Below are 20,180 nucleotides of genomic sequence, written 5' to 3'. Positions count from 1 at the left end.
GTGTTGCCTCTGGATGAACAGGACCCCGATCGATCGAGCCGGTTGCGGCTGGATGAACAGGACCCCGTGGAGGGCTGGATGAACAGGACCACCCCGTGGAGGACAGGATGAACAGTAGACGGTGGAGGGCAGGATGAACAGTAGCCCATGGAGGGGTGGTTGAACAGGAGCCCGTGGAGAGGGCTGGTTGAACTGTAGCCGGTGGAGTAGCGCGCGGTGGAGGCTGGATGAACAGGAGCCCGTGGATGAACAGTCGCAGGTGGAGGCTGGAGGAGGTCGACGGTGGATGAACAGTAGCTCGTGGAGGCTGGAGGGGGTCAACGGTGGAGATGAACAGTATCCCGTGTAGTCTCGTTTTGCGGTACGCCACACCCCTCCTGATGAACAGGACCCCCGTTTCGACCGTAGCGCTCCAACACAAGTCCATTTCCTCCGTTTTACGGTACGCCACACCCCTCCCGGTGAACAGGACCCCCGTTTCGACCGTAGGAGGTCCGTTTCGTCCGTTTTGCGGTACGCCACACCCCTCCCGATGAACAGGACCCCCATTTCGACCGTAGGAGGTCCATTTCCTCCGCTTTGCGGTATGCCAGACCCCTCCCGATCAACAGGACCCTGTTCCGAACGTAGGAGGTCAGTTTCCTCTGTTGTGCGGTACGCCAGGCCTCGTTTCCATCGCTTGTTCCGTCCAAGCCCTCCCGATGAACACGACCACGCATTCCGTTCCGACCCAGCCGGTTGGCTCCCACGTGTTCTGTTGCCTCCCCATGAACACGATGCATTCCGTTGCCTCCCCATGAACACGATGACGACGCTGTTTCTCCATTCCGACCCAGCCATGTACATGACCCCCTGGCCGTACATATGCGCGAGTAGGCGTTCGAGACCCCGCCCGTATGTACACATACGTGGCCGTATTTTCTTTCTTGCTGGCTGGCCGCTGTACGTACGTGTACATGCTACGTATGCGCCTCTACTATGACACGTGCGCGCCTCTACATCGACCAGTATGTACGTACACGCTCGCGACCAGAATGAAAATGCTACATACGCTTCGACCAGGTGGGTCCCGACTGTCAGGCACTTCCTTGCCTGCGAAGATGTAGCTGGTGGGTCCCAACAGTCAAGGGGTGAATCGTTTTTTTTTGCCCGGACGCACTTCCTTGCGTGCGAAGATGTAGCTGGTGGGTCCCAGCAGTCAGGGGGAAACGTTTTTTTCGCAAAATATAGTGGCCTGTCCGGTGGGTCCCAGCTGTTAGGTGGAGGAATCATTATTTTCCGCGTAATAAGGAGGCACTTCCTTGCTGTAGCCATGGACCCAGCTGTCAGCCTCTCCACGTACAGTCCACGTCCGATGGAAGTCGTTCCTTGACCACATTGACCACGCCGCGCCGAGAGCACCAGGGCGATGGACAACGGCGAGGCCTAGGAAGGGGACGACACGGAGGCAGGGAAGACTCGGCAGTTGTTTCCCACGCGGAGGGGAGTACGAATGTACGAGGGTTTACTGATTCGTCTGCCGTCGCCGGAGAATAACAACAGGTGTGGGTGAGTAGAGGGATGGCTAGGCCAGCGATGGGAGTACGGTCAGGCGGTGAGGCCTACGCGGCAGCACGGCCGGCCGTGAGGAGGAGGGAGCAGGCAGTCCTGCCGGCGCTTGTTTGAGCGGCTGGAGCAGGAAGAGCAGAGATTGAAGAAGCATGATGGCCGTTGGATGGACATCCAACAACCAGTGCTTGTGCGTCAACCTTTTTTTAGGAAAGCCTCAAATCTATGGAAAACACCATACAACCCATCTGCCATTATGTTAATAATTTACAGCCCATTTGCTAATTCTTAAGGTTTTTTTGGAGCCCATATTCTTTTTCTTAGCATTACAGCCCATATTGTGGCAAAGGTTAAAAAATTATACAAAATTTTGCATATTTTGGTGCGGTCCAAACTGTTTTTAATCCAGAAATTTCGACTCACATTCAAACTGATTTTAAAAATAAATGTATATCAATATAAAATCCAACAAATTCTCCAAGCATAAAAATTAATGTAATTTAAAATCTTGAAATGAAAAAAAAGATATTTGAAACTAATTGCCGGTTTGATGTGTTTTAAAAATGTACAACCCATTTCTCATTACTGATGGGCCATTTTCTCGGCTAGCCGAATGAAAGCTCTCCTCGTCTAGAAAGATTTGCAGCCCAACAGGCCTGACAAAGCGACTTACTTGGCAAATCACAAAAAAACTGGGCTGTGGCCGTGGACCCAGCTGTCAGCCTCTCCACGCACAGTACTCTTCCGATGGAAGTCATTCCTTGACCACTTTGACCACGCCGCACAGAGAGCACCACGGTGGTGGACGACAGCGAGGCCTAGGAAGGGGACGACGCGGTAGTGGAAGCCCGCACAGAGAGGACTACGAGGGTTCACTGGTTCGGCTGCGGTGTGAGGCTGCCGTCGCCGCAGGGCCTGACCAGCAGTGGGAATAGTAGGGGGCGGTGAGGCCTCTGCGGCAGCACAGCCGGCCATGGGAGGCAGGAGCATGCGGCACGACCGGCGCTGCTTTGGGCGGCTGGAGCAAGAAGACCAGAGGTTGAAGAAGCACTACGACCGTTGGATGGACATCGTACGGTCACTGGAGCTAGAATCATTCATATTGACTAAGTTGACAAAGCCCTTCGTCCCCGTCAACTTAGTAGGCCCACAAGTCAGCCTCCCAGCAAGGTAGGTCCCAGCTAGCCGGGGGAGTATTCATTTTTTTGTGCATAATAAGAAGGCACTTCCGGTGGGTCCGAGCTGACAGCGGGGGGAACATTTTTTTCGCGAAATACGGTGGCCCGTCCGGTGGGTCCCAACAGTCAGGGGAAACAATTTTTTCGCAAAATACTGGTGGCCCGTCTGGTGGGTTCCCGCTGTCAGGTGGAGGAATAATTATTTTCCGCGTAATAAGGAGGCACTTCCTTGCGGCTGCCGTGGACCCAGCTGTCAGCCTCTCCATGTACAGTACTCTTTCGATGGAAGTCGGTCGTTGACCACATTGACCATGCCGCGCCGAGAGCACCACGGCGGTGGACAATGGCGAGGCCTATGAAGGGGACGACGCAGAGCCGTGCAAGACGCGACAGTGGATGCGGAGTACGAGCGTTCACTGGTTCGGCTACGGTGTGAGGCTGCCGTCGCCGCAGAATAACAGGGGGTGTGGGTGAGTGGAGGGATGGCCTGGCCAGTGGTGGGAGTAGTATGGGGGCGGTGAGGCCTCCGCGGTAGCATAGCCGACCACGGGAGGCAGGAGCATGCGGCACGACTGGCGCTGCTTTGGGCGGCTGGAGCAAGAAGACCAGAGGTTGAAGAAGCACTATGGCTGTTGGATGGACATCATACGGTCACTGGAGTATTGACTAAGTTGACAAAGCTCTCCGTCCCTGTCAACTTAGTAGGCCCACAAGTCAGCCCAACAATATGGTGAGTCCCACATAGCAGGGGGGGTATTCATTTTTTTGGGCGTAATAAGGAGGCACTTCCTTGCGTCCGAAGATATAGCTGGTGGGTCCGACCTGTCAGTGGGGGGAACATTTTTTCGCGAAATACAGAGGCCCTTCCTGTGGGTCCTAGCTGTGAGGTGGAGGAATCATTATTTTGCGCATAATAAGGAGGCATTTCCTTGCGTGCAGCCGTGGACCCAGCTGTCAGCCTCTCCACGTACAGTCCACTTCTGATGGATGTCGTTCATTGACCACGTTGACCAGGCCGCGCCGAGAGCACCAGGGTGGTGGACGACGGCAAGGCCTAGGAAGGGAACGACACGGAGCCAGGGAATACTCAGCAGTTGTTTCGCACGCGGAGGAGTATGAGGGTTTACTGGTTCGTCTACCGTCGCTGGAGAATAACAGCATGTGTGGGTGAGTAGAGGGATGGCTAGGCCAGCGATGGGAGTACGCTGGGTCCGTGAGGCCTGCGCGGCAGCATAGCCGGCCACGGGAGGAGGGAGCAGGCAGTCCCGCCGGCGCTTGTTTGAGCGGCTTGAGCATGAAGAGTAGAGATTGAAGAAGCACGACAGCCGTTGGATGGACATCCAACAGTCACTGCTCTCGTGTGTTGAAGAAGTTGACACGGTGTTGCGTGCGTGTCAACCTTTTTTTATGAAAGCATACGCGTCAACCTGTAGTAGGCGCACAAGTGAGCCTCAAATCTGTGGAAAACAGCATACAACCCATCTGCCATTATTTATAATAATGTACAGCCCATTTTTTTATTCTTAAGAATTTTTTGGAGCCCATCTTCTTTTTGTTAGCATCACACCCCATATTGTGGCCACGGTTAAAAAGTATACGAAATTTTGCATATGTCGGTGCGGTCAACTGTTTTTAATCCAGAAATATCGATTCACATTCAAACTATTTTGAAAAATAATTTATATAAATATAAAATCCAAATAATTGTCCACGCATAAAAATCAAAGGAATTTAAGATCTTATCATGAAAAAAATTGAAACTAATTCCCGGTTTGATGTGTTTTAAAAATGTACAGCCCATTTCTGGACAAACCGAATGAAACTCTCCTCGTCTTGAAAGATTTGCAGCCTAGTAGGGCCGATAAAGCAAGTAGGCCTTGTTTGGGTATTTCTCTAAAAAAATAGAACTGGGCTAGCCATTTTCAGCAAGAAAAAAACACAACTGGGCTCATGATGTGGTAAACATAAATAAAACCCTGGCACAGCTCCGTTATTACCCTGATCCATCGCTAAAACTAGTACAAATAACAACTGCTTGTTCCTCAAAAAAACTGTGCGACTTGCTGGGTCCCTAGTGTCAGCCGCTCGTAGTGTAATTCTCTCGTTTATTGACTACATTGACAATGGCGTGCGCCCCAGATGTCCAACCGTTAGGAGGAACCATATTTTTGGGCTTGTACTATAGATGCACTTGCTTGCGTACTGCCATGACGCTGGTGGGTCCCTACTATCATCCTCTCCATGTACAGTCATCTCCTTGTTCCTCTCGGTTGTTGACGACGTTGACAACATAAGAGGGCGGCGCACCGCGCACGGCGAGCGAACCAAGGCCGAAAGGCGGAGGACGACGGCGAGGCCTCGAATGAAACAAACAGGAGCCGTTGAAGATGCGTCGGTCCAGTCGCAGGCGGAGGGGAGTACGAGGGTTCACTGGTTCGGGCGCAGGTGCGTGTTGGGGCTGACATTGCCGAAGAATAACAGGACATGTGGGGGAATAGAGGGAGGGACTGGCCAATGTTGGAGGGTACGTACGGTAGGTCAGCGGAGGCGCAGCCAGCCATGGGAGGCGGGAGCAGGCGGAGCCGACGGGGTGGTTTGGTTTGGGCGATTGGAGAAAGAAGAAGACAAGAGATAGAAGATACACGAGAGATGTTGGATGTCAATCCAACGGCTGGTAGGCAGAATCGTTTGTTGACTGGCTAGTAAGTCGACACCACCTTGGATAGGCTATTTCCTCGCAGGTCGCAAATGTCAGAATCCAAATCTATCATGGTCATGCAGCCTTTCCTATGAAAATTTACAGCCCATTTGATGTACTAGTTCAAAATAAGTTTGTAGGTGCTGGTGGGGGCTAATCACTTGGCTTCTGTAATGCACAGTGAGCTCAAGCAGCCGGCGAGAGTGATGTTATTTCCCTTGGTTTGGATTTGTTACAATATTTCACTCTAAATTAAACGAATGGCAAGCCATTTGCCTTGTTTCAAAGAAAATATGACAGTCACAGCCGAGTTGAAAAGGGCAGGAACATCTAACTCCAGCTTACAAACTGTACAAAAGCACAAGGGTTAATTGTTCATCAGGTTTACAAAAAAATAGATTGAAAAGGGCAACAACATCTAACTCCAGCACTGTTTTCGGCAGTCACAGTCAAATGGATTGGTCAGGTCCATAGAATGAACATCCTGGGTCGTAAAATTTACTGGATTATGACCACAATATGTTGTAAATAGAAGCCCGACACGTTCAGAAGCTCTTTTGCCCACCTGAAACTCCTTTTTTTGCTCTTCGACAAACCCATCCGTCAAAACCATGCTGCTGATAAACTTAAGCTTGATGGACAATAGTAACCTCACATTCAGCAGGAAGAATGTGACAAATCTTGTGTTTGCATGGTTGGCTACATATCGTTCTAGCGTTATTGTCTTCAATCGAATCTCATGAGAAGTGAGAAAATCCCGATGCTTATGAATCCACCGATTGGTTATAACTTTCTTACCCCGTCCTATTGCCTAAATAGACATGAAGATTGAAAACAGTTAAGGTCTAAAAGAAGAGTGTCGAAAGAGCAACAGCTGAACGGTTAATTCTAGTACACTATATGCGGGCTTCCAATGTGCGTGAAATTATCACCTTTATATACAACTTCTCCACACATGGAAAGCATTGCAGCAAGCCAATAATCTTGTTCAGATCAAAACTATTCATTCGGATATATAAGATTTTGACAGAATCTAGCACCATTGATAGGCCATCCATGGGGAAACTCTTCATTGAGCATAGAACATAATATTAGTACAAAATGTGTACTCCAAGATGATATATAAATTATGCGCAGAAATTTAAAATGCATCTTATGGTTACAAGTGTAGATGATAATATAAAGTACCTAAAGAACTATGGAGCCAAACACCATATTGAAATGAGCACGGAGATCATGTATTACACCCAAGGTCTCCAGTTTAGGCGTAGAGAGGACGATTATTTGCAATGGTGAATAACTAGAATCAAGGATCAACCTTTGAAGTGAAGGGGCATCTTGGATGATGAGCTGCCTTCCGTCAAAAGAAATTCCAATTCTTACAAGGTTAGGCGACTTTATTTGGAGAAAACCGATTCTAACTGTGAAAACAAGCACCAAGCACTCCAGCGCAGGGCAACTGGAGTGGATGATGCTGCGCAATGAGGCCTCCGATATACGAACCCGCACAAGTGAAAGTTTCTTGAGAAATGGGAGTCGAAGGTTTAGTACCAGATTGTCTGGTAGGTAGCACTGCGCAAAGGTGGCGGTGTGGAGAGAGGACGAAAACCCCGACATGGACATTAGTGCTGAGGGCACAAGTTCATGGCGTTCGGTATGTGGTATGTGATTTCCAGGGGAATAGTAGAACTCAAGCAGCTGTAGTTCTGTGAATTCAGGGGATTCCATCTAGGCGTCCACCGTGCAGGGCATGGTATGCTTGCTCAGGTAGCATGACGGGATGCAGAGGCTTTGAACGGAGCCCTGGTGGGAGGAGATGATGGCTCTAGGGATTTCAAAATCATTGAAGAGAGATAGCTAATGACAGTCGAGAGTAAGGGGAACGGCGCGCCATAGAGGGCACCACCGAAATGAGAGGACTTGGGTGCGGCAGCAATCCTTGGTGGGGAGAAGCGAGATGATCTCCCCAACGATGGCGTCCGGGAGATCGCTGACGCGGTCCACCCGAGATTGTACGGGTTCCTAGGATCTGGTGGGGGCGGGGTCGCCGCTTCTCCCCGCGCTGCCGGGTGCGAGATCTACAACAGGCTTCGCCACTGGCGGGAGCCTCATCTTCTTGGCGCTGGGGTCAGCCGACTCCATTTTCCTCGAGGGCGTTGCGTCGCGCTCATGGATTTGAGCAGAGTAACGAATGACGAGCCTAGTTGTAGTGCGAGCGAAGAAGAAGGGGAGCTGGGGGTTTTCTGTAGGAGTGAGGAAGAAGGGGAGCTAGGGTTTTCTGTAGGAGTGAGGTGAGGAATTTGGGGGTACGAGTGGAGTGAGCTGACGTGAGGTGGGTGGGAGCAAGGAGGAAGAAGAGCACCCAGGTTTGGGGGGGGGGGTGCTGGGTGTGGGTAGCGCCTCTCATTCAGTAAACATATGGGCTTTTGAATTGATTTTACTATTTACTAGTGTGGATGGGCTATTTTGTCTTGGGACCCAAGAAACAATTACTACTAGTACAGTGGAGACACTCTACAGCTACCCAGAAAAACAATTACTACTAGTACAGTGGAGACACTCTAGCGCTTCTGGCTCCTCCTACGTCATTGAAACGTCTTCCTCTACTGAATGCCGTTATACTTTTGTTCACCGACATGCGGGCCATGCAGCGCACGGGCCCAAATGCCATCCACCAAATTAGAAGGCAGTATGCAGGCGGAGAGTCACCCCGGTCGTAGCGCGGCATTAACGAGCCATCGTATCACAAAACCCCACCTCCCCGCAGTCTAAGTTTGACGGACGAAGCAACCATCATTTCACTCTTTGCTGAATCCCCTTCTCCCTCACAGTCTTCAAGAAAGGCAACACTTGCATCTGCCACTGTTCATCTCTCTGAACGAAGGGAAGGTAAGTGGATCCGTGATGTTGGTATATTTTTGTTCAGAGGAAAAAAAAGAACTTTTGCAAAGCAGTAACCGATCCTCAATATCTTTTTTGTTTCATTGTCATTGCGATTGTGTTTTCCTTTTAGTGGACTCCTAGTATTCGTTAGTTTCATGATGGACCAAGGAGAACCAGGCAAAGATCTGCCGATATTGGAGCAGACGCGGGAGGCTGATCCCCATGAGACAGAGAGCTCCAAGAAGATGGAGGCAACCACCAAGGCGACCCCAGATACTGAGATGGTCAACGCCCCGTTTGAGGTTACAGCCCCCGTGGCACTGCAGGAGCAGTTTTCCCCCTTCGAGGATGTGCACCCCCAGCTGAGCTGCCCAAGGTGATTTCCTTCGTTGCCGATCTCGATTACGGTTTTTCATCTAAGTATGTGGTGATTTTTTTAGAAAAGGAAGTATGTGGTGATTAATAATGCAAAATTTTATTAGCTTCGATGCCATGGTATACGTAGTGGTTTAAATAACTTGTGTTTCTTATACTGAAAAGTAATTCAAAATTTGTTTCTGTTTCAATTAGAGCCCTGATGCAGACAAGGATTGTGTGGTTGTACATGTCACTCGCTATGAGGCGGACGACCTGAATATACGCACTGGGAAAACGGAGTTCTTAGGCTGTTGGATCCTGGAAGCCATTTGCGGTTATACCAATGAAGAGTTGTATTCCAGCCTCATTGTTGTCAGGTGTGTTGTCCAGGGTGTACTGAAGCAGAAGAAGTTCAAAGCTACTCCTTCGTTTGTGAGGAATACTGTTCTTGTCAAGCTTACGTGGGAAGATGATGTGGCATGCCTCCACAAACAAGTTTATGAGTGGCAAGGCCACAAGGTTGTCTTCATGAAGGTTCACAGGATTGAGCTGCTGCGGGACGTCCTCGATGATGTTCATGGCAAGGTCCGTCTTGTGTCCAGCCCAAATTAGATCGAGGCATGAAATAGTTGCCCCAGCTAGTGTTTAATAGTAGTTTGGATTGTGTCTAATTATCCGAACCTTGCATGTTATCGACCCCTCTGGGGCTAGTACTCTATTTGAATCCATCTATGGGAACTGCTGCTACTTTTGTGTGCCCATGAATCATGTGAGAACCATCGTAATTGTTGCCGAAATAGATGCGCCCTCACCAGTTTTTTCATGAATATGGCATGGTAAGACATAAGTTGTCACGGTTTATCATACGAGCAGTGTGTGTTTTGATGAAATAGAGCACTCATTCGAGAACCGTGCGCTGACGTATACATAAGTACTTGTAAACACTGTTGGTGCTACCCCACTTGTAAGCAGTTGTGCAAAACACGGCACATTGGCTCAGCTCGCTTCAACACTAGGCTATCGACCAGCTAACTATCAACAATCTGCTGTCTGACATATAAGCAACTATGTATCTTGTTATAGTGGTTCATGCAGTTAATTGAGGCCACAATGTAATAAATTCCAAACATTCACACGCTAGTCCAGCGCTCATGTGGAACACTCACATTAAACTCGTCTTTATAAAAAACTTGAAAAGCATAAGTTAAGCAATTTTATACATCTCAATGATTCATAGAACATAACAAACATATACTAGTTCACAGCAAAAGACAAAGTTGTGAGAAGGTTTACAAATCAGGAAAAAACAAGCAAGGCTTCTCTCCGAGCAAAGGGCCTCCCGGCAGGCTTAAATTTCATGGAGTTCACTCTGGTTTTTTCTTGTTGCCACCATTCAGGGTTAGGTTCTCTCATTCCAGAATAACCAATTATAATTCTGGTCTCAGCTGGAATGCTGAACTGAACCATGCAGTGTACTGACCAGCTGAAATGCTTCTGCATTCCACTAAATTTAAGCACCGCTATTTGCAGAAATAAGCAGACCACAATGCCTCTTGTCCGTGCACCTGTCCAAAAAACCGCCATGCAGCCGTGCCAGCTAGTCCTTGGTCCATGGATGAACTGGTAGAAAGTGCATTCCGGACTAGGATGCAGTTGTTTCTGCTCGTCCCTGCACTGCAACCAGGAAGTAAAACGTACGAATCAGCTTCTTTTAGATTGCGTTGGTCATTCTACCTTAGTTACTACCAATGTAGGGATACCTTGAAGACGGGAGGTTAGACGACGGCAGCGAGGGATAGCCATCTCATTTTGCGCAGTTGTACTAAAACTGAGGTGTGTGATTTTGATTGCGTGGATAGAAACGATACGAAGACAGACATCCTGAAACGATATGGAGATAGACATCCCTGTTTGTGCAAATAAGAAATACGGTTATTTAAACAGTGACAGATATTACTACTTTCCCCCTTTTCCTCTTAGAACCAAGTCCTAGATTCATGCTACAGCTTTCCCACTTTCTTCCCTGTTTGAACCAACACTTTGAGTTGACTGTATGAAATAGCTTTACTTCTAATCTACTACTACTATAATGCGGCAGTTTTGAAATTGGATTTACCACTCCATCTTCGGTTCTCCCGCCCAAACAAGCATTGGCTCAAAATCCACCGTTCATTTCCCCTCTCATGCATATCACTGCCGTCCATCAAACAAAGGATGACATGATCTGACGGCTAAGAGCTGCCGGATTCGCTCCCACTCCTTGTGCACATGGCCGACTCTGCTCTCCAAGTAAACAAATAAATAAGTCCCCGTTGAACCTGGATTGCACCTACTGAAGTTGAGAAATGTCTATAAACTGCTGCCACCTCCTCACATGCAAGTACGACAAGTTGGCAAATAGCTAGCACATTTTGGTTCCCCGTTGTCACCTGGGAAATAAACACTCTACTACTAACTTATTTTTTTAGATTACTGTAAAAATGGATTTTTTAGATGCCGCTATACTTCAAAGTTTACACTGTTCACATAACATAACATTGCATGGCTGATGCTAGCTAAAGTTTTATTCTGCTTCATCGAGAAATGTAATATTTTTATTATTCGCAGAAAAAGTGTAATATTTTATTTCAGTCATACATAAGCTATACCTCAAGCTAATACAGGACATGAGTGTCTGTCAGACCTAAATGACTTATTTAGTTGCACAAAATAGTCCATAAACATGCATGTAAACCGTCAAACAACTCTGGAACTATACATCAGTGGAACCCAGGAAACATCATATAATAAACTACAACTTTTATCTTGTAATCAAATTCTTACTTGGAACTCAGTTTGATTTGTGCAAGTGATTTGCTTCTTATTTCAGAATAGTCCTTAGATCATGCAAACAAACACACTATGATATCTACTCAAGATACGAGTACCCATTTCTCTCTCTAAAAAGAAGGTATATGAGTATCTATCATACAGAACATACGTGCAAAGCACGTGCCTTAGTAGAAGTCTAGGTGGCTTTGGAACAGCGGACGGAAGTAGAAAAGGATCCACAGGAAGGGAGCTGGGGCAGTAGAGCAAGGCGGGTTTAGAAGGAATATATAGCTGAGGGTTGTCGGCATGTCGCAAAGACGGTGTCGGGAGGCCGCATCTTGGCCACAATACCGCAAGGAGGAAGAAGGGGTCGGAGGCCCTCCCGAGCTGGCGCTCTCTCGGAGAGAACGGCCCGGCCGCCGATCGAGACGCGCGGGCAGTTGCTGGTCTCCTCCCTCGCCGCCAACGACAGCGTGAACGATGCACCTACACCCCTGCCCCGGTCGAGGTTGTCCGGCCGGATTTATGACCAGCCCTGAGCTGAGAGAGAGTGTGGCCACCTATGTGTTGCTTAGATCTGGAGAGCATGAGAGAGTGAACAAGAGGAACCCTAGTAAAGCAAGTGCTAAGGCTCTTGCTTTTATATATAGTGGAGTGATTTTGTTGTACCAGCTTCAAAAAAATGCACTCCTACATGTACCCGCGAGTGGGTGTGAGAGAACTAGTGCGTGCGTGCACCGCTTCTCTTCATGAGAGTACAATATACTATGCCCAAAGAACGTTCGCCGCAAGAGTAATAGTACAAGTGTGTGACGTGTGAGCTAAAAAATGTGCACGCTGTCTTTTGTTTTTTAGAAGTTCTGAGGGTAGGGTGTGAAGAGCACATATGTGCGTGACGTCTACCTGCAGATAGACGGTGGGTGCGACGTGCGAGTCTGCGAGAGGACTCAGGAGAGTCGTGACTCGTGAGGGTGCGTGTGCGTGAGAGAGAGGGGGGCACGTATCAATGCAATGCATGTGTCCGTAAATCATTATCTGACAAACGTTCGCCACAAGCCTTTTCCTGACGAACGCCGTAAGGACCGTTAGATCGGCATCCGACAGTGTCAGTTTTGCCATGTCATTTAACAGAACAGCCACTCCTCCTACACACAAATCTTCCACGTGAGTGTTAGCAACTACCGTATGCTCCCTCCGTTCCGAAATGCAATGCATATAGCTTTATTGAAAATTCGAACCTCGCAAACTTATACCGAGTTTTCGTGTACCAAATTGCACATGTAGAATACCATGTATATATCATTTCATTCATCTTCGAGAGGTAACTATAAAGTTGGGTGAGGAGTCTACAAAGAAAGACCATCGTATCACCCGCAGCAATTTCAAGCATCCTATAGTGTCGAGGAATATCATAGGAACTCTATATGATATGATTTTTATAGGATTTTTTCCTTTAGAGCCAATTGGTTCATAGAAATAGATTCATATACTCCACATTTCAAAGGAAATAAACATGATATCATTTCTATAGCTTTAGAGCCACTTGGTTCATATGAATGGATTCCTCTACTCCCTTAATTTCAAAGGAAAATAAACATTAGCACATATTCAATAGAAAAGTTCCTACGATATGAACCAAATTACATCTCTTTTCTAATCCCTCCTCATAGGAATTGAGAAACATGTCATCTCTAGATTCAATAGAAAAGTTCCTATGATGTGAACCAAATGACATCTCTTTTCCAATCCCTACTCATAGGAATTGAGATGCTCCATGTCATCTCTTTCCCTACAACTTCCATGTATACATCTTCTATTCCTAAATAGATAGTACAACCCACTAGTAGCTTTTTTCCAAAACATGCAACTATGGCACAAGGACTATATAGTGTGCCAATAACTTTGAAAGATGGTCGCTGGATGAAGCTAACCTGACAGTGCAAAGATAGGCAAATCCGAGCACTACTGGCCGTTGGATATCATCAACATTCCACCAGATCTGTCACATGTACAATTTAGAAGACTCCATGGTTGAACTTAAGCATAATGCAGAAACCTCAAAACACAAGCACTTCTCCTTTGTTCTAGAATCTTCTGTATCATAATTGATTATTATTTTTCTAAATGAATTGCCATTATTTGTTTTTTACTTTATGATTTACTCCCTCCATTCCAAAATAGATGACCCATCTTTGCACTAACTTTGTACAAAGCTAGTGCAAAGTTGGGTCATCTATTTTGGAACGGAGGGAGTACAATGAACAACCCCATGAATCTTAACATTTTTATAAAACTTATTGATTTTGAATGAGATGAACTATAAGAACTAAACAAACATCTGCATCATGCATATATGACTCAAAGCTTTACATGCTATAGTGTGTATTTATTCATAATTTGGTTTCGAAATCTCATGCGTTCAATACATGTGTACCTTACTAGTTTTGAGTAGAGTAGCAAATTTCACGCGGTAGGCGGCGGGGCAGTTCCGCCTAGTCAGTTCGATAGAGACACGAGAAGACGAGGGAGCAGGCTGCTGCAAACGTAGGGTTGTGTGATTTGGCAGCGAGTTACTGCTGGACAGGTGGGGCCCCATGATTTGACTTGCCATTATCATTTTAACTACGGCGCTACGACCGGTGTGAGTCTCCTAGATTCCTGACCACCTCCATACAGGTGCCTCTCCAAATGCTCCACCATGTAGTAGAGGCTGGCTCTTGCATGAGAGCCCACTTCTCCACTTTTTCCTTGCCTCTCTTTCCTCCACATATGCAAAAATGCCATGTAAAGCGCACTATTGTACTTACTTTCACTTGCTCCTACAGGTGCTTAAGCTTGCCACATAGGCATAAAGTCTGATGTGGCAAGTTAATCAAGAAGAGAGAGACTAGTTTGGTGACCCAAGGAAGAAACGGTGCTAAGCGCGTGTACCTAGGTGAAAAGACAATTTTGAGTCTATAGCTAATTAAATGAAGCAAACTTAGCAACACCATTTCATTGGAAGAGGTCACTCCTTGGCAAATGCAATAAATACACGCTCTTAGCACCGTTTCTTCCTTGAGTACGAAGAAAGAGGTAGAGAGGAGTAAAAAAAATACACTATAGCCAACCTTGTTGTAGTATGAGTGACTAAGTGATGACTATGTATGACATGCCACATCAGATAGCCTAACGCACCATGTTAAATCTCCAAGGGCGCGACCGTGCGAGCGACGCAATGGTCGTGGTAGGCGCAACCATGATACGGGCTGCTGGCAGCCCTTGGATCTGAGATCAAACGGTCGCATGCTAGGTTGCTGAAAATTTGCAGAATAACCCTACATGATAGGATATTCACCCATAGGTCTAGAATCACGCCATGCAACTGTTCGATCTCAGATCCAAGGGCTCTCGGAAGCCCGTATCATGGGAGAATGGAAAGCCACTACCCTGCCGTTCGCACGCTGGCAATTCGCTCCTACTCGTCCCCGCACATCCTTCAATACTACGGCGGTTCGCTCCTAGTCGTCCCGTCCATTCACATTACGGCAGTTCCACTAATCCTAACCCTCCTCCCAAATCCATGGCATCCCAAATCTCCACGGTCAGCGGTGAGTACAAGGTTAGAACCATCACAGGCGATGAGTTCGATGTCATCTACACCCGTTCTTCCACGATGGTGAAAGGATGCCTTTCTCGCTTCAGACGCATGTTCGAAAACTCAGATGATGAGTGGGTCGCTGGGCTAGATGTTGAGTACACCACAGTCCTGGGACGAGAGAAGGATCTAAAGGACGAAGAGAGGAAGAAGCCCGCCATGATCCAGGTTTGCGTACATAATGTTTGCTTGGTCTACCACATATTCCATGCCGACGTTGAGTGCCAGGATTTTAAGAACTTCCTCGAGAGCAACCTAGTCAAATTCGTTACCGTAGACTTTGGTAACGACAAAGAAGTCCTGCGTCGGATAGGCCTCGTTGTAGGCAACACCTTCGACCTCCAGAAGAATCGGCTAGTGTCCTCTCGTCAGCCTTCAATGCTGACCCTGGCAGGAGCCATGGTTCATCCTTCGTACGGTAAACTGGAGAAACCTCATTACACGTTTCGTCGTCATGCATGGCAACGGAATGTACTAGATATAGACCACATCCACTACGCTGCAATGGATGTCTACCTTTGCTTCAATATCTACAAGGGTTGGGTGAAGAGCAACAACCAAGTGTGCGGTTCAAGCAAAGAAGTATCGGCCAAGAGGAAGAGGGACAAGGACGAAGTCGAGGACATGGACGTGGACGAGGACTCCGAGTAAGGTGGTAGTGTCATTGCTCATGGTGGTTCTAAACTTCTAATGTAGTGTCTACCGGATTAGTTGCATAGTTTAATTTCAGGTGTGCTTAGCTTAATTTGAGGGGTGTGTTGTGCTGAGCCCCCAGCAGAACTATGTTATGTTTCTTCTTGTTACTTTAACTCTTCAGTATGTACATACTACTAGTATTACTTTAATAGAATTTAGCACCCCAATTAAGCACGTACTAGCTTTTTTAATAGTACTATATGCATAATTTGGCGACGAGCGCTCTCTATATGTACCACCTGTTTTTTTAATTTCAATTTTTGCTCCATGGCGCAATCCATTGATAGTACTACTGTACAAAAGTATACATTTTTTAAAAGGCTAGAGTACTGTTCATAACATATATAGCTAGTTAAATTCTCAACCTATAACGACGTGCATGCCATGTAGTAAACCGATACGGAGGAAGTATAGTAAAAATGAGGTGATTTTACCGAGCGATCGGCGGGGGAGCATGGCCTGTCATGCGGTCCCACGTGTCATGATGTACCAAGGCGATGCGCATGTCCCTCTTGAGGCAGAAGCAATACTAGTACGTGGTTTGAGATGATGGCGAACCGAAGTGTGAAATAATGGTTGCTTCGTCCGTCTTGGAAAGTGTGGCATTGTGATTTGACGTCTCATTGCTCATTACTACTACTGGGCCGGTACGAGTGGGGTGCATCCCCCCTGCTATTCTGCACTGTTATTTGGTGCTTGACACGTCGACCCGGTTGCTATATGTCCCACATGTCGGCGACAGGAAGTACAAAATTCATGAAAGGGAGCATCGACGGAGGAGTATACTACATAATTCATGAAAGGGAGCGACTTAGTTTTGGAAAAATCTATTTTTACGGAGTATGTACCCACTAGGGTTTATAGGGCTCATCTAAAAAACATCCGTTTTTCCGTTTGATAAGTCTCAATTCTACTATACTAGTAGTAGTACCATAACATGTTGGATTTCGAGGTGCATTAGATACCCGACGCAGGAAGTGTCAAGAGGAAACTAACCAATGCATGTACAAGTTCATGGAAATTTAGTGGTCATTCATGCATTTGTTCTAATTAATGCCTCGGTAAACATAACTTCTTGAGAAAAACGAGCGTACTAATTACTTGTGCAAACTACGAAATTAATTCGACCACTCACCGTCTACCTTGGTTGGAGAGATTTTGAAATTGAGCCATAAACTGGAAAGGAGGGAGTAGTAACTTTTGTCTCGATTAATATTTGTGGCCTTGTATAGATGCAAGATGTATTTTTTATAGTGGCCTTGTATAAGTAAATGGAAGGAGTACTAACCAAAGTACGTAGTAGGGACGAGGAGTAAATGGAGGGAGTAGTAAAATTTTCTCCTCGTGCTGCGAGCCACCACACGCGTGGGAGAGGGAGCGGGCGTAAGGCGTAGTAAGAAAGCTTCACCTCATCCTGCGAGCCACCGCGCCCGTGGGCGGGGGAGACGGCGTACTAAGCAAGCTTCTCCTTGTTCTGCGAGTTGACGGGACACATCAAAAGTACTCCAGTGTATAGAGCCTTGCCTCTAAGGTAGGCCCCACATGGTTTGCCTCTTTTTTAATTTAACATAACGCGTCAAGTCGCAATTTGTTTGTTCACCCGTGGTCGACGATCCTCCCTCCACCAAGTGGACAACCAGTACACGTGCCAAATTACCATGTGGGCTGCGTTTTTCATACAGAAATGAGCTCCACCGTGTACCCGCGCGGGTGTGGTTGGGAAAGAGACAGGAGTACGTGCGCTGTGCGTGCACCTCTTCTCTTTGTGCACGTCCCCCACCTACGTGGGTGTGTGAGAGAGAGATACAAACCTAGACATAATGCACCGTCCATCCCCATGCCTCCACCCAGTCCGACCACCAGTCACCACCACGCCCCACTCCTCCTCACCTTATCTCTCATCTTTCTCCCTCCATTTTTATATACAAGGGGCCACTATCAAAATTACAATTTGCAGATATACAAGGCCACTCACACTAATCGATGCAATATTAATGGTGTTTGCCTCGTGGTACTAGCAAAGGAGGGCATTAATTATCCCTTGCATGCATGCGGGAGTTTGTAAAAAAATGCATCTTGATGTTCCGTGCAATGCACGGGCATCTTGCTAGTCCATGAAAACAACACATGGCAAAATTCCACGGCGAACGAGGGATTTGAATCTATTGGGAGGGGCTATTTGGATCTTGCCCGGGGTAGCCAAAATATTGGCGACCCTTTTGTCCACCGGTGCCTTTGCCACCGATGAACGAGGAATGGCTCGGGTGCTCAAGCTGTCATGCATCCTCCAGCGCGCACGTTGGAGACGAGCTTGCACGAGCTGTGTTTTTTTTGTCCCACAACGTCGCCCGAGTCGCCCGCAGACCGACCGGAGACCCACAAATTATGCCATCCAACCATAGCCGCACACATTATGATAGCAACTCAACCAACCGGACGAAATTCACGCAAACACGTAGACAAACTGATATTTCATATAAACAACGACGGAAATCATATAAAATACTAGATTTTCATACAAACATGACGGATTTCATTACATTCAAATGAACTACGCGGTGCTAGTTCTGGACAGCACAGGTATATAATACCTGGCCTAAATGGTCGACCATCGATCGGTTTGTGTTCCTCATGTCCGGCGGCACGATCACTGGACTGCCGGGAGCCCCGGAGGTATATGTTTCAGCACAAAGGATGGCTCGCTTCCCCACTGCCCAACTGATATCATTGGCTGGTGCCGAAGATGATGGTGGCCGGCACCGGTTCGAGTTCATCACCGACCACTACTTTGCCATGGCCGGCACCGGCTCGAGTTCATCCTAACATTCCCCTCTTCCGTGGAGCCTATGGGGGGTCTACGAAGGTCCTGGCAAAAAAGGATCCGGCAAGACACCTGTTGTGTACGCCGGCATCGCCTCCGTGGTGGCCTTCATGGGACCCAAGTGGCGGCGGCCTCCCGTGTTCTACTTCTCCTCGATGATGGCGGCGGACGCGGAGGCGCTGGCCACCGACTCATCACTCTCCGCGCACCCGGCTTCTGTCACTGCTTGCATGGCGTGGCCACCTGCATGGGAGTCTCGACCACAAAAACGGGAGACGCGGTATGAGGCGGTGGCGTGGACGGCAGCAACGACGCCCGTGCGCCGCTCCTCGTCGAGCTGGCCTGGAGCGGCGAGTTGTTGAACCGCGCGCCGGCTTGGGGTGGCAACTGGCTCCGTCGGGCGAGGGGAGGGAGGTGGATCAGCGAGCTGCATAGCTCGTATCCGGCGGGCTACCCAGCCGGCTTGGATGCGAAATAACTACTCTTCGTAAGCCATTGTAAGAGTGGACAAAATGGTGGAGGAGATAGGGGAGCGGCAGAGGTGTGTGATTCTTGGCTGGCGTTTGGCCTCGTTTAAATAGGAGATTAAATAGATGGCGGACGGGAGGAGCTCGGCCGGCGTTGCATTTAACGCCGACCCGGTCATGAACGGACGTGTGTCCAGAGTGGGTTTCTCGGCTTCCACACGGGCGGGTTTTATGGAGGCGTTTGAATGCGGCACGGAGGTGTGTTCAGCCGGGCGTGCCGCGAGTGGCGCCCTCGACTCTGACCTAGGACACCGCACCGTTCTTCCACTGACATGTGGGCTCTTTGGGTGCATGGCATGCATGTCAGTGACCCAACGCAGGCAGCGCACACCAGAGGAACCTTTGGTGGGCCAGGGCGGTCAGAAGCGGGCTTTTCATAAACCGATGATTGTTCATTGAGTGTGACCTCATCTTTTTCATGTAGATAGGCCTACTGTTGATAGCCCGTTCGATACGTTGTGATTCATAAAGACCGCTGCAAACATCAATGTTCTGCTTATCACAGATAAGATTGATTAATACTCGTAACAATCCATGTCCTTAACAAAGGGTGCATGCACGTATAGGTTGAACGTGTGTCTTGCATCGTGTGCCGAGTGCATGCAGGAGTGCGAGTGTTGTGTGCGTGCAAGGGTATGTTTCAGTGTTGCATGCATGGGTGCGTACGTGCGTGTGTTCGTGAGTGCATGTGTACGTGTCAGTGTTGCACGCCAGCATGCGGGCGTGTGTACGTGTCAGTGTTGCACGCCTACATGCGTGCGTGTCTTGTGTGCGTGTCTTGCGTGCGTGCATGTGTACGTGCGAGGTGAGGCTACACATCAGTCGACTGACTTTTTCATCTCTGGTCATTAGATTTTCTAGCCGTTGGATACGAATCAAGGGCCTCCAGTTTATCATCAAACTCCACCCCCTAAGCCGCCAGCTACCACCGGCCGAACCGCCAGCCCCCGCCACCCGCGGCCAGCCCGCCCTCCCCGAAACCACTCCCCACCGCTGGTCCACCGCCGCACCGGCCATCTCTCTA

This window comes from Triticum dicoccoides, chromosome 2A, assembly GCF_002162155.2.
Source record: "Triticum dicoccoides isolate Atlit2015 ecotype Zavitan chromosome 2A, WEW_v2.0, whole genome shotgun sequence".
Taxonomy (NCBI): domain Eukaryota; kingdom Viridiplantae; phylum Streptophyta; class Magnoliopsida; order Poales; family Poaceae; genus Triticum; species Triticum dicoccoides.
The sequence above is the reverse complement of the archived record's forward strand: the minus strand, read 5'-3'. Positions refer to the sequence as shown.